This window comes from Psammomys obesus, unplaced genomic scaffold (assembly GCF_907164565.1).
Source record: "Psammomys obesus unplaced genomic scaffold, mPsaObe1.curated_primary_1811, whole genome shotgun sequence".
In the NCBI taxonomy this organism is placed as follows: Eukaryota; Metazoa; Chordata; class Mammalia; order Rodentia; family Muridae; genus Psammomys; species Psammomys obesus.
This window is the reverse complement of record NW_026596463.1, coordinates 5,229,022-5,234,575: the sequence shown is the minus strand read 5'-3', so window position 1 is coordinate 5,234,575 and position 5,554 is coordinate 5,229,022. Positions and strand designations below refer to the sequence as shown.

At 46.5% G+C, this 5,554-nt stretch overlaps 1 pseudogene; it reads right to left on the bottom strand.

Annotated features, from left to right (window-relative positions):
• Positions 1-240: 240 nt before the first annotated feature.
• LOC129670021 (transaldolase-like) lies at positions 241-1,241 on the bottom strand (annotated as a pseudogene).
• Positions 1,242-5,554: the final 4,313 nt, after the last annotated feature.

Genomic DNA, 5,554 nt, shown 5'->3' with positions numbered 1-5,554 from the left:
AGGATAAAAGGACCCCTGCCTTCTCTCTGTCTCATATTCTTTCTGCCTTGCTTTCTTTTTCTTTTCTTTCTTTTTTTTTTTCAAAAAGCAACTGCTTTAATGAATTAGAGAAAATTTCACCAAAACTCAGAAACCTATGATCCATCCCTTCTCCAATCACTAAAAAAAAATGCAAGACTGGTCACAAGCCATGTGCAATTAGGACCCAGCTCAAAGGCAGTGCAGGTCTGGGGTCCAGCCTCAGCTGCTACACTGCTTTCCACTCTCAGCGCCGAACACTCATTCCGTGAGCATCCTCCTAACTGCATCAGCAGGGAATTCGTGGATCCCATCCACAGCTACTCGGTCCTCATGGTGAAGCCAACGGAAGGCCTTCTCGCCCAGATGTACTTTCTTCAAGTCACTGGTCTGGGCCACTTTGACAGAAAGCACGGGTGCCAGCTTGGTGTTATCATTGAGCGGCTCTGCAGGAGGTTGGGTGGGATGACACAGTGAGGAAATGGCAGCCCATCAGTGCTCTGACCTCACCCGAGTTACCGAAGAAGGCGCCCATGACAACGGTCCTGTAGCCAAACTTCTTGTAGTTGTACATTTGGGCGGCATTCCTTACCCAGGGTCCTCCTGGGTTCATAAGATTTCTCGTCTGTGTCTGCCACGTGCCAGTCAAGGGTGTGGCCCACAGAGGGAGAGATGAGCGTCACACCTGCGTCAGGGCAGGCCACAGCCTGGTCGAAGGAGAAAAGCAGCGTCATGTTGCAAAGGATGCCGTGCTGCTCCTCCAGCTCTGGTCCAGCCTGAACCCCCTCGCAGGTTGAGGATAACTTGATGAGAATTCTACCCTTGCTGATCTCGGCTTCTTTGTAAAACTCAGCGAGGCACTCTGGCCACCATTGCATTCTTGTCAGAGGAAAACCTTGCATCCACTTCTATGGATACACAGCCTGGAATCCTCCCTAGTAGTTCTCCTCCAAACAGCACAAAAAGTGTATCCATAGCATTTTTAATCTGCTCCTGTTATGGCCCACCCAGCTTCTTGCTGTAGGCAATGGCCTCCTCCACCAGCTCTTAGTAGGCAGGCATCTGTGCTGTAGCCAGGATTGGGGCGGGTTGGTGGGGCCATCCTGGAGCTTGCACTCATCAATGGCGTTGAAGTCATCATGGTCGGCCACCATGAAGGTGAACTGCTTGAGCTGGTCCAAGATGGACTCCATCCACTGGCCCTTTATTGGGGACCCCAACATGGCAAGGCGTATACAGTTGAGGAGTTGAGGCAGCAGCAGGAGCCTCTGCCTTCCTTTCTTTCCTGGGTGGCTTTCACCATGTCTTTCTCCTTCCCTCTCTCTATCCACCTCCATCCAATAAACTCCTATCAGACGCACTGTATGTGTGGCATCATTTTGGTATAAATACTAACATTGGTGCATTGGCCACAAAGGGCTCTCCTGGTAATGTCTGGTCTGGTCACTGGTCATGCCAGAACCCAAGCCACACTGCCTGTAACAGATTTGTCTTCTGCTCCACCTATCACTAACTGCAGCTCAACCACACGTGCCCAGAACCTGCACTTTCAGCTTAAGCCACGGTCATCTGTATAAACCTTTCATGATCACTTAACCTGTCCCTGCCTGCCACCGCTGCCGCCGCCACTGCTGCTGCTGCTGCTGCTGCTGCTGCTGCATCCATCTGTTCCACTTCCCAAGGCTGCTCAGATGTGCATGTGGCCTATACAGATCTTTTTCTCGCCGACACCCTCATCTGCTCCAGTCTTTCACCATCACTTGTCCCTGCTGGACTTCACAAGGTCCCAGCCTTGGGACCCACCACACAGCACAGACGGTTTAGCTCTGGCCGTGCCAATGACAGTTTAGGATTGCCACTAGACAGGAACTGCCATGCCTCAGCAAGGCCCTGGGTCATGTGACCCCTGGTCCTGCCAAGCCATGGTTGCTGCACACAACTCATGGCTAGCCACCATGTTGATTTGGGGATAAAGAGGGTGGAGCCATGGCGTCACTGCCCTCTCTACGAAGGGCAATCACATAGTCTCACCACCATCTTAACTAAGGACAATCAAGGGCAGTCACATGATTGACAGCCATCTTGGTTATAAAAATGTCATGGTTTCCCCACTGCCAGATGCTTTCACTACCTTGTTTCTGTCCCGCTGTTTTCAGAGCTGCATAACTGCAGTCTCTTGTAGGTCCCGAAAGGCCACTGCGCCCTTTCCTACCTCCTTACCTCTAAAGCTGCCTATCTGCCCCTATCCTTTCCAGCTGATGAAATTCCCTCTATGAGAACTCAGCCTTACTGCTGCCAAAGCCATGGTACCAAGCACTGAGGGTCTTGGCTAAGCCTGGCTAAGCCCCTGATCTGCCATGCTATTTGGTTGACAAACCAATAGCCACATAGTACATTTCCATTTCCCCTTTCTCATTCACAGGAACAGCTTCCTCATATTCTCTCCCCTTTGGGAAACCTCTGGCTTCTACACCTATATTCACCCTATATATTTACAACATGCTGTATATATGATTCAACCCTGGTTCAAAATAGTTTTTATGATCCTAAATTTCAAGGTTATAAAGGTCTATTCAGATTCACAAGCTAATTTAAAATATATGTCTTTGTCAGTTCGTAAGAGAATGAATAAATGCTGTTTCTCCTGCCATCAGCTGCCTGTTGATTCAGGTTCACCCCTAGGCTTTCTGGCTGATATATTCGGTGTAATAAATTCAAATGTAATTTTAAAGTTGTTTTATACTGTTCTATTATATTATTGGTTCTAAAACTCATAACTCATAAAAGGTTTTGCCTACATACCCTTAAACTATATGATACAATATTAAAGCTTGGTCATTATGCTATATCTTCACTCTCAAAAATATTAAAAATCACTGCCTTAGATATATGCTTGGTCTTGTTTTCTGAATATGATAATATTAATCTATATTATAGCCTTAGGTTTTTATAAGCTATGGACAATGTTTATGTTTTTTAAGGCTCTAACTTAACAGGGATGAAACTTAAATCCTAGTCTTTAATTGATGATTAACAAATGCAAGTTCATAGTCATCTTGTAGACGATCAAGTCCTTTAACATGTCCAAAATATATTTATAGTCCTATAGATACAGACACAGTCTCACTACCATCTGAACTAAATAGCTGAGGACGGTTCCTAAACCCCCAATCAGGAGTTGGTAAAAACGACTTTTAAAGCCCAAGAGGAGCCTTCCTGACAGGCTCACCTACCACACAAAACCATGTTCCAGACCTTGGCTACTGCTCTGAGGCCGTTGGCATTCCTGCAGAGGAAACAAGAGGTCTGCAATGCCCCATCCCACAGAGGTCTAGCCTAAGTCAACTCCATCAGGCACCTGTTTCAAATGCAAACAGGAAGGACACTGGTCCCCTAGCTGCTGCAACAAGCCATGCCCTGCCTGCCAGCAGACTGGCCTCTCGAAGTCAAAATGCTCCCATACAGGCTGGTCCTCTGTGCCCAGCCATGGAGGCTCAACCAGCACAAGTGCCACAGACTCTTCTAGACTTCAAGATCCTTGGCCTGGCAGAGGACAAATGGCTCCTAGATTCAGCAACCTCCACCACCCCACCCCACCCCACACTGCAGGTCTCTTAATTTCCCACTCGGATTCCCTGTCATAATGCCAACCTCTGTCTTAGGAGGTTTCAGGTGCCTTCTCAGTCCTCTTCATGGTTAGGAGACCAGGCCTTAAGCCTCATTCCTAGAACTGCAACTCTCAGGTCTCCCCATAGTCTACTTTATTACCAGACTCAAAAACCAGGTCTGAGATGTAAGCTTTTACCATTCCTTTAGCTAAAGCACGGTGAATGCTCACAGCAGCCTCACCTATGTCTCATGGGAAATTATTGAATACAAGGCCTAAGGATACAGAAATTTAAGTTATGAGGATCTGAAAAATGCTTCAGAGTCTACGAAGGTGTTTTAAGGTTGGTAAATGCAAGTTATGAATGTTTGAGGGTCTAAGAAGATGTTTTAAGGTTGGTAAATGCAAATTATAAAGGTTGGAAGGCCTAAAGTGATTTAAGGTATCTTAAATAGGTAAAAGTGCTTCATATTTCTTCCCGTTGCTATGCTACTATTATGTTAGCTGTCCAGAGCTTTGACATTTATCATTAAGGCTCTAATTTATTAATCTAACTCTGACAAAAACATTCCACTATACGATCCACTATCCTGGATCCAAGCTCAAGATTTTAAATCTCCTTTGGTTTGTCTTTTAAGCATAGACTTAAAAGTTGTTTCTCATTGTGCTGGACTTACATACATCAATCTTCCGGATAGAGACAAGAAGCCTCTCTTCCATGATGTGTAATCATACTAAAAGTTAAGATCAAGTGAGTTATTGCCCCTTCTACTTCACAGAACGTGTCTGCCTTTCCAGAGCTCACCTTAAAGAGTGTTGGTGCTTTTAACCCAGAGGTGTATGTCTACTGTCTTTTTCCATGATGTATATTCTACTACAGATTACAATGGTGATGTTGACATGCCTGAAGTTTCATCTCCTTTGTAAAATTAAAAAGGGATTCTTATAAGCTGCAGGAAATGCACCTGAACCCACCCCTCAGGTCAAAAGGAGTGCAGATAAGTGCGGCCAGTCAACAGCCTGTGTTTCCCACCCATTGCCTATCTGAGGGTGGGATTCTTCGCCCTCCTTCCCTGGTTTTGGGAATCCTTTCCACCGACTACCCGATCACTACATTGCTGCATCCAACACCAGCTGATTGGTGAGTCTTCATTCTGGCTGCGTCAACACTTCCTACCATTCCCACCAACCTACATCCAAACCCTTCATCTAGGACCTCTCCCCCTTTGGGTGAAATCCCTCTACCAACACTGTTTTGCTCCTTCTCCCTCTTGCTCGTCTATGAAATCCTAGCTCTAGGTAACCTATGTCTGCTGTGGGCAACTGTGCCCTTGGTCTCTATCCAGCACTGAAGAGTTGCTGGAACAGATTGTACCAACCTACTGAGTCAAAACTTGCTCTTGGGACACCTTGACAGGTGTCCTACCTGCTGTATGGGAATAAGCCATTCGCTTGTCCCTCCAGATTTTCCTCTGGGGTGCTTAGGATTTCTACACCTAGCACCCGATTTACAGGCTTCTAAGTTTACATCCCTCTGCAACCAAACTTGGCCCTGATTTCCCTTAAATGACAGATCCAAAATGAAACCTTTTTAGTAACTAACAGCAACTGAGCAAATGGAGCTTCCCTATGCTCAAGATTCTCTTCTTCACTCCAAAACCTTCCCTCTCTGCTTGCTCTCCCAAAAGGTTTCAAATGTACAACTAAAAGGAATTTTCTCCTTAACCTACTTAACTGTGCCTTCTGCCCAGATATATGTTCCAGTGTCCTGCCAGACCCGGGTGTTTCCTACACCCACAACAGCGCCAAAGCAGCTACCGCAGGTGTTCCTGTCTAACCTGGCAGACTGCGTCAAGCCAGACCTGCACTTTCCCTCCCAGCCACAGATGTTCTCACAGATTCTGGACAGCACTCTCCCTGGACTTGGCC